At 52.9% G+C, this 17,830-nt stretch overlaps 1 pseudogene; it reads left to right on the top strand.

The window, feature by feature from the left end:
- Positions 1-17,071: 17,071 nt before the first annotated feature.
- On the top strand, positions 17,072-17,191 carry LOC129670214 (small nucleolar RNA SNORA17; annotated as a pseudogene).
- The last annotated feature ends 639 nt before the right edge of the window (positions 17,192-17,830 follow it).

Here is a 17,830-nt window from a genome sequence, read left to right as displayed (position 1 = left end):
TATATAGTAACAGGACAACGAAAATGATAAATAAAGACACTTAAAGTGCCTTGGTGTTAACCTCAGGTAGATTACAGCAAGTGGGAGGCCTCTGTTACAGGCCTCGGGTGCTGTCTGCTGACATTCTTCGTATTTTGGGTTAGTGACAGCCAGGCCTGTACATTCCAGTAGGCTTTTCCTAAGAGTCACAAAGATGTTAGCTCATACATGCTGTGGTGGCCTAAGTGGCTAATTAAGGAGCTGAAGATAGCTAGGCCAACGTAATTTGGTCCTGGGACCTGTGACATTCCAACTCTCCCAAATCAGTGCTGATCTACTCAGCCTTGTAGAACGTGTAACGACTGTGTGGCACTTTCTAAAGTGTTGGGGCTTCCGTTAACACCAATACGGCTTATCCGGTTTACCCACAAGGCTGGGTTGTTTTGCTCTGCCCGCGATGAGTAGGCGAGGAGAAGTGTTTCTCGTGTTGGAGACCTGGGCCCTGGAGTGTCAAAGGCTTGCTTATAGGCTGTGCTGACAGACTTGGAGTCTTTCAGCTCCAAGCCAAGAATTGGGATCTATGGCTGCAGGCTGCATGGCCAGAGTAGTGGCTGCCAGTGCTAGCCCAGAGGCTGGAGTGGAGTTTCTAGGCTTTGCACCTAGCCGCTAGCCCAATCTTAGTGGGCCCTGGGTATTGGGACCCTCCCCTAGCAGCTGTCAGACCAAGGGTATCTTGCCAGCATGCTGGAGTTCTGCTGGCAATGGACCCGTATTTCTATTTTCTGACTCTGGGTAGTTTTCTGTTTCCTGTAATGGAAGTTTTTGTTTCTTTGTACACTCAGTTATGTTATGTAACTCTGTTTTTGTTTCAATCCCATGTGGGATTTTAGTTTTGTGCTTTAGTTTGTCCACAGCTATTATCTCATGTAGGGTGTGGCCTTTGCCATCTGGTAACAGCCTGCCATGTTCGGCACAGAGAGGGGCGTGGTCCAGGGTTCTGAGAGTATAAATTTGAGAGCCCAGAAAGAGAAGGTGGGGCATGAGGTGCTGGTGTATGGCATATAGCAGTTTGGAGAGACCAGAGATGGATGGTGTGCTGGATTGGAGCAGACAGATGGACAGAATGCTTCGGGGATGCAGCGGCTTGGAGGCGACTGCTGGCTGCGTCTGCTGTGGACTGACTGACCCAGAAAAGCGGGAGAAGGAAAGGGTTCTATATCCACTAACCTGTAAAGGGCTCTACGTCCCCTCTTCCCACTAACCTCTCTTCTATGTAGGGTGGGGAGGTTGGAAAAGAGGTGGAAGCCTAAAAACCCCAAAATAAAGGAGAGTTTTAAAAACTAGAGTTTTAAAAACCCTAACCCTAACCCTAACCCTAACCCTAACCCTAACCCTAACCCTAACCCTAACCTAACCCTAACCCTAACCCTAACCCTAACCTACCGTTTCCTTTCCTTCTTTCAGCCTTGGCGCTCCACTCTCTCATCTTCTCCACTCTCTGGTGCATCCCTTGTTCTGTGCCTCTTCCTAGCTCCTGGGCACTCGGAATCCTTTCCCCACACCATTTCTCATCACATCACCAGCTCAGTCCTCTCGAAAGTAGGCAAAGGGAGCTGGGGAGGTTGGCCACCAAAGTGTGAGCATCTGAATTTGGCCAGAACCCGTGTAAAAAGCTGGGAGTGGCTGTGCATGCCTGTTGTAAGTCCAGTGAGGGGGAAGCACCGACCTTGGGGGCTCGCTGGCCAGCCAGGCTACCTGTGTGTGCGCTCCAGAGGTGACCAGGAGAAGGTCGGTGTGGGAGGAACATGTGAGAAGGGGGCCCGAGGGTCAAGGAAGGAATACAGGTGTCCTCCTGGGGGAAGAAGTCCAATCAAGGGGTCCACAAAGCTCTCATACTCCACCAAATTCAGGAAGAGAAGCTGAAAATCCCTCCAGATCTTTGGAAGAAGGAGGTCTGTGTCCAGGACAGACTATGCCACACACAGATAGAGAACAACAAAATTATTGTTTCCTTTTAATGGTACTGGGTATGGGTCTCGGTATATTTCTGCTCCCATTCTGCACCAGGGTCTTCAGGTGAGCTCTGTCAGCTGCCACCCTTTCCTCTGAATCTTGGAACAGTAAAGAAGTTGCACTCAAGAACATCCCTGGTAGGCTTGGCTCTAGAGGCCTCACTCTGTCAACCAGTGACACCCTCTGCTTGCAGCTTCCACCTGTGACTTCAACTCAGTTCACTAACCACAGCCAGCTGTGGTCCTAACTGTGCCTGGTGGAGGAGATGATACCTGACGAACTAAATCTGACACAGCAAGGGCTGGAGAGGTAGCTCAGTTAGGAACATGCTCGCTGTTGCAAGCATGAAGACCTGAGTTCAAAGCCCTAGAACCCACATGAGGTCAGACATAGTGACAATGCTGAGTCGGTGATCTCAGCATTCCTATGCTGAGAGGAGAGGAGAAAGCGGGAATTCCTCAGAACTCATGAGGCCAGCTAATACAGCATCAATCAAAAGACTGTCTCTAGATTGAGAGCTGAGGTTGTCCTCTGACCTCTTCATGCATGTGTCTGCACTCACATCAAATGAACAACACACACACATACAATAAGACTCCAGGGATGTGTCTTAGTTGGTAGAGTGCTTTCATGAAGCCCTGGGTTCCATCCTGGGCACTGAATAAATGGGACATGATGGTACATGTCTATAATCCCGGTGTTCAGGTGGTGCAGGCAGGGGGACCTGGAGTTGAAGGTCATTCTCTGCTAACCAGGGGCTTCCGGTCTACAGGAGACTCACCAAAACAAGATCAGTCAGAGCAAAGGGTGCTGGGCTGGGGTGGAGGACAGGAGAAACGTTCGATGTATTCATCACACCGTCTGTCCTGTATCTGTCCTATGTGAATGATGTCAATCCTGGAAATAATTGGACCATAAGGCCCTGAGGATAGAGCCTGTGCCCTTGAACTCTGTTGCTTACAGATGAGGTGGCACCAGAGGTTTATTACAATAATGTATGGAAGAGGTTAAAAAAAAAACTGCATGGGTCTCAGGCAGTCTGATGGTGAAGATACATGTCTGTTGAGTTAGACAGAGCTTACTGTGTAGCCCAGGCAGGCCTAGAACTCACAGCGACCTTCCCAAGGATCAGTATACAGTTGTACATCAGCAAGCCAGTCACTAACCTTACCCTTTAAATTCTAGCTGCCAGGATGAAGCAGCTGACAGGGTATCAAAGATGGTTGGGAGCTCCATGCAGGTGCCTTTGCCTCTTGGGTTCTGTCTTTCAGCTTTTGCTCTGCACACCCCACCCAAACTCCAATACTAGACATTGAACCTAGGGCCACAAACATGCTCAGCCAGAGCTCAGTCAGCCTTAACCCTCACAGGAATTCTAGGGATTCAGCTTTACCTCTGAACTATGCCCCAGCCCCTCACTGGGGGATTCTAGGCAGGAGCTCTACCACTGAGCCACACCCCAGCCCCTCACTGGGAGATTCTAGGCAGGGGCTCTACCACTGAGCCATACCCCAGCCCCTCACTGGGAGATTCTAGGCAGGGGCTCTACCACTGAGCCACACCCCAGCCCCTCACTGGGGGATTCTAGGCAGGGGCTCTACCACTGAGCCACACCCCAGCCCCTCACTGGGGAATTCTAGGCAGGAGCTCTACCACTGAGCCACACCCCAGCCCCTCACTGGGGGATTCTAGGCAGGGGCTCTACCACTGAGACACACTCCTAGCTTTTTATTTTAATACTGTTTTATTTTCACTGTGCAGTCTGAATGACTGTAAAATGGTGGTCCTCTTGCCTCAGCCTGCTTTCTGAGTGCTAGACTGACTGACCATCACTCCTAGCTATTTCATGCCTCGAGTCTCCAGAAGTAATGGGTGCGTGTCCACTTGCAGCTGTTGACTGCCCGTCCAAAAATCGTGTGACCTGAAGATACAAGATCAGAAAAGAAAGAAATGAGACCTGTAGTCAGCGTGCTAAAGACAGCCCCTGCAAGGATGTTTCCAGCCTCCCATCAGAAGAATTCCATTATTGGTGCTGAGCGCGCAGGCTGTGCATTGATCTCCTCTACCCACGGGGGCCACCTTCTCTCAGCGCGCAGCACAGCCACCGACAGGAAACGGACCCACAGGCTCCTCCCCCCACATGAGGATCTTTGGCCAATAGCCAGAGCAGAGGCCTCCAAAGAGAAACTCCACACAGACTGACAGTTGTGTTTCTCAGGGCAATTGAGTGACAACAGGGGACAAGTGGGGCAGAGCAGGGGGAGCAGCAGGTGCATGTACGTGGAAAAGCTGGGGAATCTGAAGAAAGCCTACAGCCTAGCTAGCAAGGGCTCCGATGTCAGTTCTTAGTTCCTGCAGAAGGTGACATCCAGGGCAGGGGAAATGAGCATCCTCCAGCTCCCACTGCCGCTTCTGTCTGTCCAAACTGACTCTGGTGAAAGGCCTTACCAAACAGTACTCCCCTGCCCCCACTGGTCCAGTGGAAATGCCAGGTTGCAGTGTCCCAAGTACAGCAGCAAAGGCACTGACTGACTCAGCGAGTGTAACTTCGGATTCTCTCATGTTCTTTTACTGAGGCCCTGGGCATGGAACCCAGGCAAGTAGGCATTCCTCTGTCTCTAAGCCACAGCACAGCTGTCCTTGGGGGATTCTAGGCAGGGGCTCTACCACTGAGCCACACCCAGCCACTCACTGGGGGATTCTAGGCAGGGGCTCTACCACTGAGCCACACCCAGCCCTTCACTGGGGAATTCTAGGCAGGTGCTATACCACTGGGCCACACCCCAGCCCTCTTCACTGCTTTGGCTTTGGTCTTGGAGACAGGGTCTCACTATGTAGCCCTGGCTTTCCTGGAAACGCTGTACAGATCAGACACACCTTGAACTCTTGAGCAGTCCTCCTGCCTCTAGGCACATGCCACAATTCTCAGCTTTGTTTGCCTGTTTACATTTTACTTTTCAGACAGGGTCTGCCTCGTGAAACTGTTCAAACCACGTCCAGACTCACTGAATAGACGGAGATGGCCTTAAACTAATGATGCTTCTGCTTTAGCCTTTCAAGTATCCAGGACCACAGGACTGAACCCTTAAGTCCAGTCCAAAGTATCATTCTTTCATTTCAAGTTCTGACCTGGGCCTCAGCTGTGTCCTACCTTAGGAACTGTAGCCTTCAATCTGGGAGCAAACGGTGGGAGCCTCACCCTTGCCGATTAGCGACATTGTGAAGTCATCCATTTGTTTTCAGCTCTGTTGGGTCCTGGGGCTCCTGAATTAGTTATAATGCACCGACTTGCCAGTGACTGGCTGTGCATTCCCACCCAGCCTCTCTGCTTTACCCCTCCCGTCTCAGCATTAAATATTGAAGCACCGGGCCCTGACGGCTCCATTTTGAGTTTCCGCAGATCACCCCACAGTGCTGGCTGCTGGTGTGCCTCATTATATTCATCTGCACCTGTTGGCTACGGGCGCGACATTGTCTCTCCGATCTGATCTGCTGCTACTGGTTTGAAATTGAAAAGGAATTGATTTCTGGGGCCTCCAAGAGGAGGTCTCATTACCTCCAGCTGCTACACCCACAAAGGGCGCTGACTGACCTGGTGGTTTTGAAGTGCACCTTGCTTCCTGAGGGGCAGGGGAGATTCAGGGGTCCACCGGTGTGTAGAGGTCTGAGCGATACCTACTTCCTAGGTCAGACATACATACTTCCCAGGCTCCTGTTGGCGGGAAGGAGAGAAAAGTACACAATTGTAGTTTTTAAGCTTCCTGGAAAGTAAAAATGTAATGGATGGATGGAAGGGTGGATGGGTGGACGGGTAGATGGATGGATGGGTAGATGGACATGTGAGAAATGGATAAATGATAGATGGAGGGAAGTGTGTATGAGCATATGGACAAATAGATGGTGGAGGACACATAGACGGATAGATAGATAGATGCTTGAGGGACGATAGATACATGGAGATACTGGTAGATAACAGATGATGCTGATGATGGGTGGATACACAGACAGATGGATAGATGGATGATAGACATGCATGTTGCCCCGTACATTGATGGGGTGGATGAGAGACACAGAGAGAGACAGCTTCTGTTGGAGCAGAGCACAGTGCAGGCAGGAAAGGGGTGGGACCGGGTCGAATATAGATATACATGGAGGGGACTCTCCTTCATTGATGCTGTTCAGGAAAGCTGCCCACAAGAGGCGTGAGCATCAGGAGGGACCCCTATTTCAGAAGGGTGGGAGTCGTCCAAAGACCCTAACCTCTCCAGCAAGCTCAGCCGAAGCCAGCAGTCAGTGTCACCTCAAAGACCATTGCTGTGAGTGCTGGAATATGTATTCATGTCTAGCTTTGTGCTTCAGGTACATGTGTGTGGAGGCCGTAGGGGGCCTTCTGGTGGCTTCCTAGATTGCTCTCCACCACCCCCTTTTGTGAGACAGGGTCTCTCTGAACCTAGAGCCCACCGATTGCCTAGGCTGGCCGGCCGGTGAGCTCCAGGATCCCCTGTCTCCGCCACCCCAGCACTGGGATTACAGCTGTATGTCACCACCCATGGCCTTTTAAAAATGCGGGGTTGACAATCACACTCGGGCCCTCGTGGGAAAACAGCCAGCCCTTCGCGGACTGAGCCATGTCCCCACCCTCTGTTTGCCCATCTATTTCTGTACTAATTTATTTGAGACAGTGTCTCATTCTGTAGCCCAAGCTAGCCTGGGCCTCACTCTGTAGCCCTGGTGGGAGTCCCACGGGTGGCCATCCTCCTGCCTCAGCCATCAGAGTGCTGCAATTATGTGTACGTGTCACAAAGCCCAGTGACCCTGTGTTTTCTGAGGAAAGCTCAGGCCTCTGCCTGAGGGCTGAGGTGCCAGAAAGCTCTGCTCCTCAGCTGTGGCAGGATGCTCCGTTCACCTCAGAGTCATCCATGCTCGTTTGTCAAGCCCCATGCCAAGATGATCGCTGACTGGAGCTTCGGATCCTGCTGTCCTGGCAGCACCCCATCAGACCTGGAGCTAGAAGAGGAAGAGGCAGGGAGGGGTGAGGCTGGTCTCAGGAGGAGGGCAGAGGGAGGCAGGTGCAGACCTCCCGGGCAGCAGGCCCTGCCAGGCTCCCGGCAGCATCCGCACCGCCCCAGAGGCTCCCTTGACTGAGCTTTGGAAAGTTCTCCCCTGTCCTCCCCTGCCAGCCACAAAGCAGTGACAGCAGATACTAATTGTGTTCATAAATTACCAAGCCCTGTCTTGTGGGCCTCTGGGTCAGAAACAAAAAGGGAGGCCCAGGATCACCTGCCAAGAGAAGGCTCTGCTCTCCTTGCCTACTAGCTTCTCCCTACCCTTTGGGACACGAAAAGCTCTTTTGACAGATAAAGCCCAAGATCTTAGAAGGTCAACTGCCAAGTGACTAGATTATACTTGTATTTTGTTTTCCCTCTACTGCTGGGGATGGAACCCAAGGCTTTGTGCATATATGACAAGTGCCCTACTGTCGAGCCACACCCCAGCCCCTCACTGGGGGGGTCTAGGCAGGTGACCACTGAGCCACACCCCAGCCCCTCACTGGGGGATTCTAGGCAGGAGCTCAACCACTGAGCCACACCCCAGCCCCTCACTGGGGGATTCTAGGCAGGGGCTCTACCACTGAGCCACACCCCAGCCCCTCACTGGGGGATTCTAGGCAGGGGCTCTACCACTGAGCCACACCCTAGCCTCTCAATGGGGGATTCTATGCAGGTGCTCTACCACTGAGCCACATCCCAGCCCCTCACTGGGGAATTCTATGCAGGTGATCTACCACTAAGCCACACCCCAGCCCCTCACTGGGGGATTCTAGGCAGGTGTGCTCCCACTGAGCCACACCCCAGCCCCTCACTGGGGGGTTCTAGGCAGGTGCTCAACCACTGAGCCACACCCCAGCCCCTCACTGGGGGATTCTAGGCAGGGGCTTTACCACTGAGCCACACCCCAGCCCCTCACTGGAGGATTCTAGGCAGGGGCTCTACCACTGAGCCACACCCCAGCCCTTCACTGGGGGATTCTAGGCAGGTGACCACTAAGCCGTACCCCAGCCCCTCACTGGGAGATTCTAGGCAGGGGCTCTACCACTGAGCCACACCCTAGCCCCTCACTGGGGGGTTCTAGGCAGGTGCTCAACCACTGAGCCACACCCCAGCCCCTCACTGGGAGATTCTAGGCAGGGGCTCTACCACTGAGCCACACCCTAGCCCCTCACTGGGGGATTCTAGGCAGGGGCTCTACCACTGAGCCACACCCTAGCCCCTCACTGGGAGATTCTAGGCAGGTGTGCTCCCACTGAGCTCCCACCCCAGCCTCTTCCTTTGGGGTTTTGGGGATGTGTTCTGTTACTGAGCCACACCTCCTGAGCTGGAGCTCTGAATCCTTGGGGGATTCAGACAAATGACCTACTGGTGGCCCATGACCTCAGCCCAGGCTGAGATTTTATGGTCATTAGCCAAAGAGACAAAGCCTTTCGGAGCTGCTGCTATCTGATGTGTAGCCAGGCAGGGTGAATGCAGGTGATGGCTGCTGGCCTCGGTGAACTGAACTCTACAGATGTCCGGGTCCTGACGTTTCTGGTTCAGGTCTGTGGAGGCCCGTCATCTGCCTGGATCGACGTGGACGGAATCCGTTCCCTTGCCACCTCCACGGCAACCTTCCCAGTGCTGCCGGCGCTCAGTTGTTGCCTCGCTCCCTTGGTGTCAGTCACATCGGTTGTCACTGGCTCCCCGTGCCGAGGGTCTCCCCCTCAGCTGCAGCGAACACTCATTAGAACCCCTGGGACTGAAATCCATTCCTGTTAAATCCAGGCAAGGGAGGAGGACAGAAGGCAGGACGCCTAGGAAGACATGGCGTCACATCTCCCAGATGCAAACAGATTCAGGCGGAGGGAGAGGGACGCTCAATAAAAACAGGCACACATGAGATAAATGAGTCTTTACACCCACTTCCTTTCAGAGTTGAGTGGGTGGCAGGCACCCGCCTCCCTAGCCCCGGGAAGCGGGCGGGTGTCTCGGCGTGCAGCCCTCCGTGCTGTGTGCACACTGAGACTGAGCGTCCCACTCACAGAGGCCCATTCCTCTCCATTTGCCTGTGCCCCCCTTCACGGGAGAGGCATAAAACTCCTTTAAGGCGCTTTACCTGCTCTCTGCAATAATAATTGGCAGTTACCCAACTCCCATGGGTGCCATAAATAACCGCACCGGGAGACGAGGCTGCCATCATTAGCGAGGACTGGATTGAGCTGGCTTGAAGTCGTGAAGACTTAATGTCACTCTGTTCTAACTCTTCAGTTTTATTTTCTTATTTTATCCGTGCTGTGTGTGTGTCTCCTGTCTGTGTGTGCACTGCATGCATGGCGTGCCTCCAGAGGCCAGGAGGGGGCATCAGAACTCCCTGGACTGGAGTCAGCTGAGGCGGGTGCCGGGCCTGAGCACACGTCTTCCGGGAGACCTGTAAGTGCTGTCCCGGTGAGCCACACTGCCATCCCCTATCCTAATTCTTGTCTCTTGGTGGCCTCTTGTCTGAGACACTTGGTATCCCCACCTCTTACCCTTATAGATACATCCCGAGACCCCTGACTAGAGTCCAAAGTGGAGCACGGATAGCATGACGTCCTGTAGGTGCCTTTTCCTCCTGCATGGACTGTTAGCGTTTGGATGTAAGGTTCCCCACAGGCTCCGTATTTGGACCCTTGGTTCTCAGATGGTGGCGCTGTTTTGGGAGGTTAAGCGGGGTCTCTCTGGAGGGAGCAGGTCCCTTGGGAGGGGCTTGAGGGCTATAGCAGTTCTGCCGCACCCAGCCCAGCCTGCCCCCTGCCTCCGGAACCAAGCGAGACGACAGTGCCCAGGCTCCCGCCATCATGGACGGAGCCACACTGCACTCCACTTTCCCCACTTGGCGGCCTGCTAGCCCACTGCAGGGCTATTATATTGGCAAACTGTCCTGTGCTATTCAAGCTTGTTCAAAGCAGACTGTGGGAGTGGGGCGCTCCTCTCTTGTTACCTCCAACCCTCCCATCCTGGATCAGGCTGGCCTTCTGGCTCCATAATGAGAAGAGGGGGAAACAGCAAGCAGCTAGAGGTATTAAAAAAGCTGTGTGTGCTGGGCACAGTGGTGCAGGCCTGTAATCCCAGCAGAGGTGGCAGAGGCAGGCATACCTCTGTGAATTCAAGGCTAGCCTGGTCTACAAAGCAAGTCCAGGACAGCAGGGCTACACAGAGAAACCCTGTCTCAAAAAAGCAAAAACTAGGGAGAAAGGGAGAGAGAAGGGGAGGAAGAGAGAGAGGGAGAAAGAGAGAGGAAGGGAGGGAAAGAGCAGGAAGGAGGGAGGGAGAGAGAGAGAGAGAGAGAGATGGGGCAGCTGGATGGCTCAGTGGGTAAAGGTACATGCTGCCAAGCTTGATGGTCTGAGTTTGATCCCGGGATCCAGGGATTCCTGAAAGCCGTCCTCCACACCATGGTATGACAAGTACTTTTTTTCCCCTTCACCCCCATATAAAGAAATGAATAAAATATAATTTAAAAACCTGCATCCTTGAGAACAGCTAGAACGTAAACTATTTCCAACACATTTTTTTTTTTCAATCCATGTTATAAAGGTGACTGTGGTGGGGACAAGAAGCCAGACGCATAGCCATGGAAAGAATTCTCAATTGGGAGCACAAGCTCACTGCCTGGACTTCCCCACTGGACTTCTACCGGGGAATTTGAGGAACTCAGATTTGATGAAGTCACCTCGGTTTGCACAGTCGCCTCTGATGTGATGATTCTTTTTCTGTCTGCTTTTAGTTGTGCTTACTGTAAATTTAATAAACTCACTCATTCAAAACTGACAGCACAGCGGGCTGGAGAGATGGCTCCGAGGTTAAAAGCTACTCTTCCAGAAAACCCAGGTTCAAGTCCCAGCCCTCGCATGGCGGCTCACAACTGTGTATAAGGGACCTGTCGCCCTCTTTGGCCTCTGGGAAAATGGCATGCACATGGCGCACAGACATACCACATGCAGACTACCCATACACACAAAAAACTAGAGGAGAGCACTTTCAGCAGCAGCTGAGAGTAACCTGCCGTGGTAGCTCACACCTTTAATCCTAGCACTTGAGATGCAGAGGCGGGGGGGGGGGGGGGGGTGTCTCTGTGAGTTCAAGGCCAGCCTGGTCTACATATTGAGTTTTATGGCAGCAGCCAGGGCTGTTACACAGAGAAACCTTATCTTAAAAACAAAACAAACAAACAAACAAAAAACAACAAAAACTAAGAAACAAACCAAACCAAACAAAAAAAGAACTGAAATTAAAGCTGCCATAGATCATTCTCCAGACAAACATCTCCAAAACTGTAAGCCAAAATAAGCCTCGTGTCGCTTAACTTGCTTCTTCTGGGTGTTTGAGGGACGTGATCGACGAGGACCCATAGACGCCAGCCTGTGGTGGAGCCTGAGCTGCAGTGAACTAGAATAATGGCCACAGCATGCTGCACTAGAGGTCTCTCTCTCTCTCTCTCTCTCTCTCTCTCTCTGCTACAGGGTTTGTCTCAGTCACTGCTCTTTGCTGTGAGGAGACACCATGACCACAGTAACTCTTAAAAAGGAAAGCATTTAATTGGGGCTGGCTTGGTCCATTATCCCCACAGCAGGGAGCAGTAACCTAGAGCTTTGTCTTCATCCACATGACACAGGGAGGCCCAGAACCTCTCGCCCAGATACCTTCAACCACCGAGTAGCTCTCACGGCAGGGACTCTGGCGTTGAGCCGCACCCTGGCCGAAAGCGGTGCGGGTTTTTGGCTTGGGGACTTGGTTTGTCTGTTCTGGTATGGGCAGGATGGTGCATGCCGTGTCACAGGGAAGGTCGAGGGCAACTTGCAAGGTGGGTTCTCTCTCCACCACGTGGGACTCAGCTCACCCAGGGAGCAGCTATCGTCTTCATCCACGTCATCTCACCAGATCTAGAGCTTTGTCATTTGATTTGTGTGTTAAAAATATTTTTCAGTGTACATTGGTGTTTTGCCTGCACGTATGCATGTCCGTGTGAGGGTGTCAGAAGCCCTGGAACTGAGTTACAGACTGGTGTGAGCTGCCATGTGGGTGCTGGGACTGGAACCCAGGTCTTTTGGAAGAGCAGCCAGTGCTCTTTACCACCTAGCCATCTCTCTAGCCCCTTGTCTTGTGCTTTGAAACATAATTTCATTCATGTAGCTCTTGTTGGCTTTGAATTCCCAATCCTTCCTGATTCAACCACCAGAATTCTGGGATTATTGGTGTGTGCCACCACACCTTGCTCAAAGTTGTGTGTGTGTGCTAGTATATAAGTGTATTAGTGTGTGTGTGTGTGTGTGTGCTAGTATATAAGTGTATTAGTGAGTGAGTGTGTGTGTGTGTGTGTGTGTGTGTGTGTGTGTAAGTAAGCAAGCCAGAGGTCAAACACTGCTGTCTTCTTCAGTCATCTTAGTTTTCGAGACAAGGTCACTCCCTGCCCCACGGTCCACACATTCATCTAGGCTTCCTAGCCAGCAGGCCTCAAGGACCTGTCTGTCTCTGCCTCCCCAGGCTTGAAATTACAAGCTTGGATACCTCGCCCTTTTACGTTAAAAACAAAGAAATACAAACAAAAACCAGAATGTCACTCAGGTCCTCATGGTTTGTAGCCAAGGTCATGACCATTGAGCTTTCTTCTTGGCTCCTCCTGTGTCTCTGAGGACGTGTCTCTGCTCCTGCAGGCCAGCATCCTCCACAGCCATCGCTGCTGGGAAGAAGCAGCCCTCCCGGGAACTGGCAGGATCCTGTGTGCAGAGCCGCACTGCTCCGCGTGTCTCTGGTCACGCTGCCAGTCATGCTCTGCCCGTGGGAATAGTCACTCCTGACGCATGGGATGCCTGCCCACACGGGACGGCTCCCGCAGCGCCATCTTACACAGCCTGTCCCGAGCTGAGACCTGGGTCAGCGTTGGCCTTCTAGTCACAAACTGGACCGTGGGCAGCAGCTGTGATGTCACCAGTCCTGGAGAAGGGCACTGATGTCCTGGACCAGCGCAGCACGGCCCTGCTCCATGGAGGTGCCAGCAGGACGCCGGCTGGGGTGGCCAGCATCACAGACAGGATGCTAGCCTCCGGCAGAGACATTCCGTGTCTGGCCACTTAGGCTAGTGTGATGGTTAGCGACAATTGATAACTTGGCAGGATCTAGAATCACCTGGAGGGAAAAAAGCCTCCAGTCAGGCCTGTGAGTTTCTAGGCTGGGTTAACCGACGGGGGAAGACCTCTGACGAATGTGGGCAGTGCCGTCCCATGCGCTGGGGTCCTGGACCAAATAAAAAAGAAGTGAGCTGGGCTGGAGACATGGCTCAGAGGTTAAGAGCACTGGCTGTTCTTCCAAGGTCCTGAGTTCCCAGCAACCACATGGTGGCTTGTAACCATCTATAGTGAGATCTGGCGCCCTCTTCTGGCGAGCAGGCACACATGCAGGCAGAACACATAATAAATAAATCTTTTTTTTTTTTTTAAGTGAGCTGACTACCAGCATTCCTCTTTCTCTCTTCACTTCCTGACAGTGAAATGTGACCAGCTGCCCTCACCTGAGCTCCAGCCGCTGCTCCTTTCTGACACGGTCTTGGGGATACTGGAGTAAGCAGTACAAGAGATCCAATGCCATCTTCTGAACCCACAGGTGTCTGCCCACCTCGTCACATGGGTTCTGGGATTCTGTGAGCCCCCACCTCCCAGGGATTGCATCCTTGCTTTGCCAACCTCAGGCTTTTTTATATGGATTCTGGGGGATGGGACTCTGGTCCTCATGCTTGCTCTGCAAACTAAACCATCTTAGAAGCCCGTTAAATTCACATCTCATGTATTGTTGGTGTCTTCCCAAAGAGAAGGGTGCTCAGAGGCTGGGGAGACTGCTCAACAGTTAAAGCACTTCCCATGCAACCACGAGGACCAAAGTTCCCTCCCCGGGACGCAGGGAAATGCTAACCTAGCAAGTCCGTAACTCCAACCTCCAAGGGCTAGAATAGGGCCTCCCAGAGCAGGCGGGGCAGTGGGCCTAGGCACAAGGATAAGCTCTAGGGTCGAGGGGAATTTCTCCACATCATCGTAAGCTTCCATTTGCATGTGCACACACACACACACACACACACACACACACACACACACAGAGAGAGAGAGAGAGAGAGAGAGAGAGAGAAGAGAGGAGGAATGAGGGGAAGAATAAAACCCTCTGCAGTCGCCTGTCGCTGAGCTAATCTCAGCTCCTTGTCAGCAAGAATCCCTCCTGGTCTCATGGTCCAGCCAGGCTCTTAGCCCATCAACAATCAAGTTGTCAGGAAAGATTATAATTGCTTAATCGGGGAAGGACAAAGGGTAGAGATGAACTTCCCATCTGTCAATAGTAGCAGAAGCGGGGATTAAAAATTAGTTGGTGGCTTAGCCGATATTTTTAGAATTCTGCCAGCGAGGGACGAGGATTCTAAAAGCGGGAAAGTGATCCGCACGCAGCATAATTCGGTGAAGATCGCGGTTAGCTTGGTGCCTTTTGTGACGACAGGAACTCGGGCCGTGTGGGAGGATTTATCTGGAAATTGCTTGGCAAGCAGAATTTGGTCTGGGACAGGCAAGCCTAGATGACGACAGGAAACACCCAGTGAGCCAGACATGCTGGAGATTGCCAGAGACTCTGTATTCAAGCAGGCAGTGAGTGCCTTTCGTGTGGTCTGTGCCTGTGAAGAATTAGCAGACGGGCCCTGTAGGGATTTATGCTGAAGGTAGGAGAAAGGAGAAATGCTGGACTCCAGCACCAAGACCGCCCGTTGTTTTGCTGGGCATGATGGCACCCACTGGCAGCACTGAGGAGGCTGAGGTGGAGGCAGAAGGAGGGCCTGGATCGTGCTCCCATCAGCAGAATGCTTGCCTGGCATGCCCGAGGCCCTGGGCTCCATCCCAGTTCTCAAGAAGTGCAGGCAGGAGGATCAGGAGTTCAAGGTCATTCTGTCACTCAGCAATGTTTGAGGCCAGCCTGGGCTTCGGGAGACCCCGCCTCAAAAAGCAACCTAGGAAAAGCCCCAAATCAAAACAGCAGTGACAAAGCCCAGAGCAGGAGGGAGATGCTGTCAGGGAAGCCTAACTCCTGTGATTCCCTCCCGCACAAAGGCTGGCCTGGGGGTGAGTGCTTACAGTGCCGGCGGAGCTCACTGGCCAGCCCGGGCGGCAGGATCAATAAGCCGCAGGTTCAGTGAGAGGCCCTGTCTCAAAAAGGCTGGCGGTGCCTGAGGAAGGACTGCCTCTATAGATGCATGCACTCACACACACCTTCACACACACACACACACACACACACACACACACACACACACACTTATTACACACGTGTATAACGTATGGCCATTCTGTACATTTTGCCTTCTAGAGCAGTGGTTCTCAACCTTCCTAATGCTGTGTCCCTTTAATATACGGTTCCTCATGCTGTGGTGACCCTTCCCCCAACCATAAAATTATGTTTATTGCTGCTTCATAACTGTAATTTCCTGCTATTGTGAACTGTAATGTACATACCCGAGTTTTCTGATGGTCTCAGGCGACCCCTGTGAAAGGGTCATTCGGCCCTCCCCAAAGGGGTCACCACCCACAGGTTCTAAAGACGCTGTTCAGAAGATTCCTGCCTAATACAGCCCGTGTACCAGCTACCAGTACCCCTTTGTTTCCCACTGAGTAATATTCCTATTTAGTGCACCACAGTTCATTTATCCATTCATCTGTGCATGGACCTTTGGATCATTTCTACCTTTTGACTATTATGAAAATACTTTTATACATCAATAAATATTTCCTATGTAGGGGGAGTTGAAATTTTGAGGCAGGGTCTCACCATGCAGTCTCGGCTGGCCTCCAACTCGGGATCTCCTGCGCCAGCCTCCCGAGTCCTGGGAACGCTGGGCTTTGGGCCACCACAACCATTCACTAGATACTTCCTGAGCGGATGCATCTGACTACAATCAGAGGCAATGGTCAGAGCCTCTGGTGAGCTTGAGATCTGGTTAGCCCTGGTGGCTTTGCGTAAGGCAGGGGAAAGCAGCCACTTCCCACTGGCCAAACCCCATGCTGCCAGGCCAGGCTCCAAGCGAGCGAGGCTCCCACCAATGTTGTCTAACTTATCCTCACCAGTGTCTCCTGGGTGAAGTCTAGGTCAGGAGACCAGGGGTGACCACACCCAACTCAGAAATCTCCCTGTCAACTTGGGTGATGGCGCTGGCCCGTCATCCTTGCATTAAGGAGGCTGAGGCAGGAGGATTGCCTGTTTGAGGCTAGCCTGAACTGTGCAGTAAACCTTTGTCTCAATATTAAAACAGGGCCTGGAGAGATGACCTCCAGTTGAGAACACTGTCTTCCAGAGGACCCAGGTTTCGTTCCCTTACGGTGGCTCGTGACCGGATGTAACTCGAATCCCAGGGCATCTGACTCACTCTCTGACACAGGCAGGTGCGTGGTACACATACAAGCAGGTAAAACACCCACGTTCAATAAAAATGTTTTATTTAAAAAAAAATTAAAATCCCGAAATACTGCTAGTGGGCTGTTAAAACTCGCCCTTCTAAGAAAATGCTGAGGTCTGAACTGTTCATCTCCGGGGATCCAGTCCTAACCGACTTTCTCTGTGATTAGTTCTCGCCACTTCTGCTCCGGGCGCCAAACCAAACCTGCCGAGAAGCACACGACTAACGCCAACGCCGCGGTGCGTCCAGCCCATCCCGCGCCTGCCACCTAGTGGCCAGAGCCTGAAAGGACACGGGTTCCAATGGACAGCCAGGAGTCAGGCGGCCAAAGAAAGCCTTGTGCAGCTCTGGTGAACTTGATCCAGCCTCTGCCACCCCTAGCCCCAGCCCAGAAAACCTGCAGACGGATGGATGCCCAGTCAGGGACCTGTGTGCAATCCGGGTGGAACGGACAGGGCCAGTCAAATGGGCAGAGGCCGCTGGAGCCTCAGTTCCAGATAACAAGGATTTGAGCTAAAGATATTTACCAGGCTGAGGCAGCAGCGCCGGAAGTTCAAGGCCGGACTGGGAGCCTGGGCAACTTAATGAAACCCTCGAGGCATTGCAGAGACTGCCGTGTGACAATGTGTGGTCAGGAGACGGCAGAGAGGAGAAAGGCCATGTCTGCGCTCTGACCAACGAACATCTGAGTGAGTAGCAGTCGGACACTGAAAAAGGGCGGACCTGAGATCACCCTCTGTCCGGCTCCGGGCAGGCTCCCAGGGTAGGAAGCAAGCAGGAGACTAGAAGAACCCGCCTGGGCCCAAGGACTCGGGGTGAGCTTGACCCTGAGACAAACGATCCACATAGGGTCCGCTCGGGCTGGCGGGCAAGGAGCGAGCCCAGGACACTCAGACCACCAGATCGGCGCGCTGGATCCTGGACAGGGAGCTAGCCGAGATGAACACCAGCCTGGTCCTGCGCAGGCCTGGGCGGGTGTGTGTGTGTGTGTGTGTGTGTGTGTGTGTGTGTGTGTGTGTGACCATGCTCTAGACTGCCCGTGCCAGGCACCATAATGCATGAGCAGGGCAGAGCACTCTTGAGACCACTCCTGAGATGGCCCCAGACACTCAGAAGCCCCAGCACCACTACAAGGAGCAAGCAAGTGCTGGAGAAATGGAAGAGGAAGAGAAACAGAAGGATGTGGGCGAGATGAAGAGAGGCAGAAGTGGAGACCCGAGGGTAGTGAGGAACAGCCTGATGTGAGTAGGTAGTGATGCCACCCGGGAGCAGGGTGGAGCCCTGGCCTGGGCTGCCACCAGGGGCCATGTCTGGGTCCGTGGCCCTGCAGCAGCAGGGGTCTGTTACC

This window comes from Psammomys obesus, unplaced genomic scaffold (genome assembly GCF_907164565.1).
Source record: "Psammomys obesus unplaced genomic scaffold, mPsaObe1.curated_primary_1811, whole genome shotgun sequence".
Taxonomy (NCBI): domain Eukaryota; kingdom Metazoa; phylum Chordata; class Mammalia; order Rodentia; family Muridae; genus Psammomys; species Psammomys obesus.
Note: the sequence above shows the minus strand (reverse complement) of the source record. Positions and strands in the feature narration are given on the sequence as shown.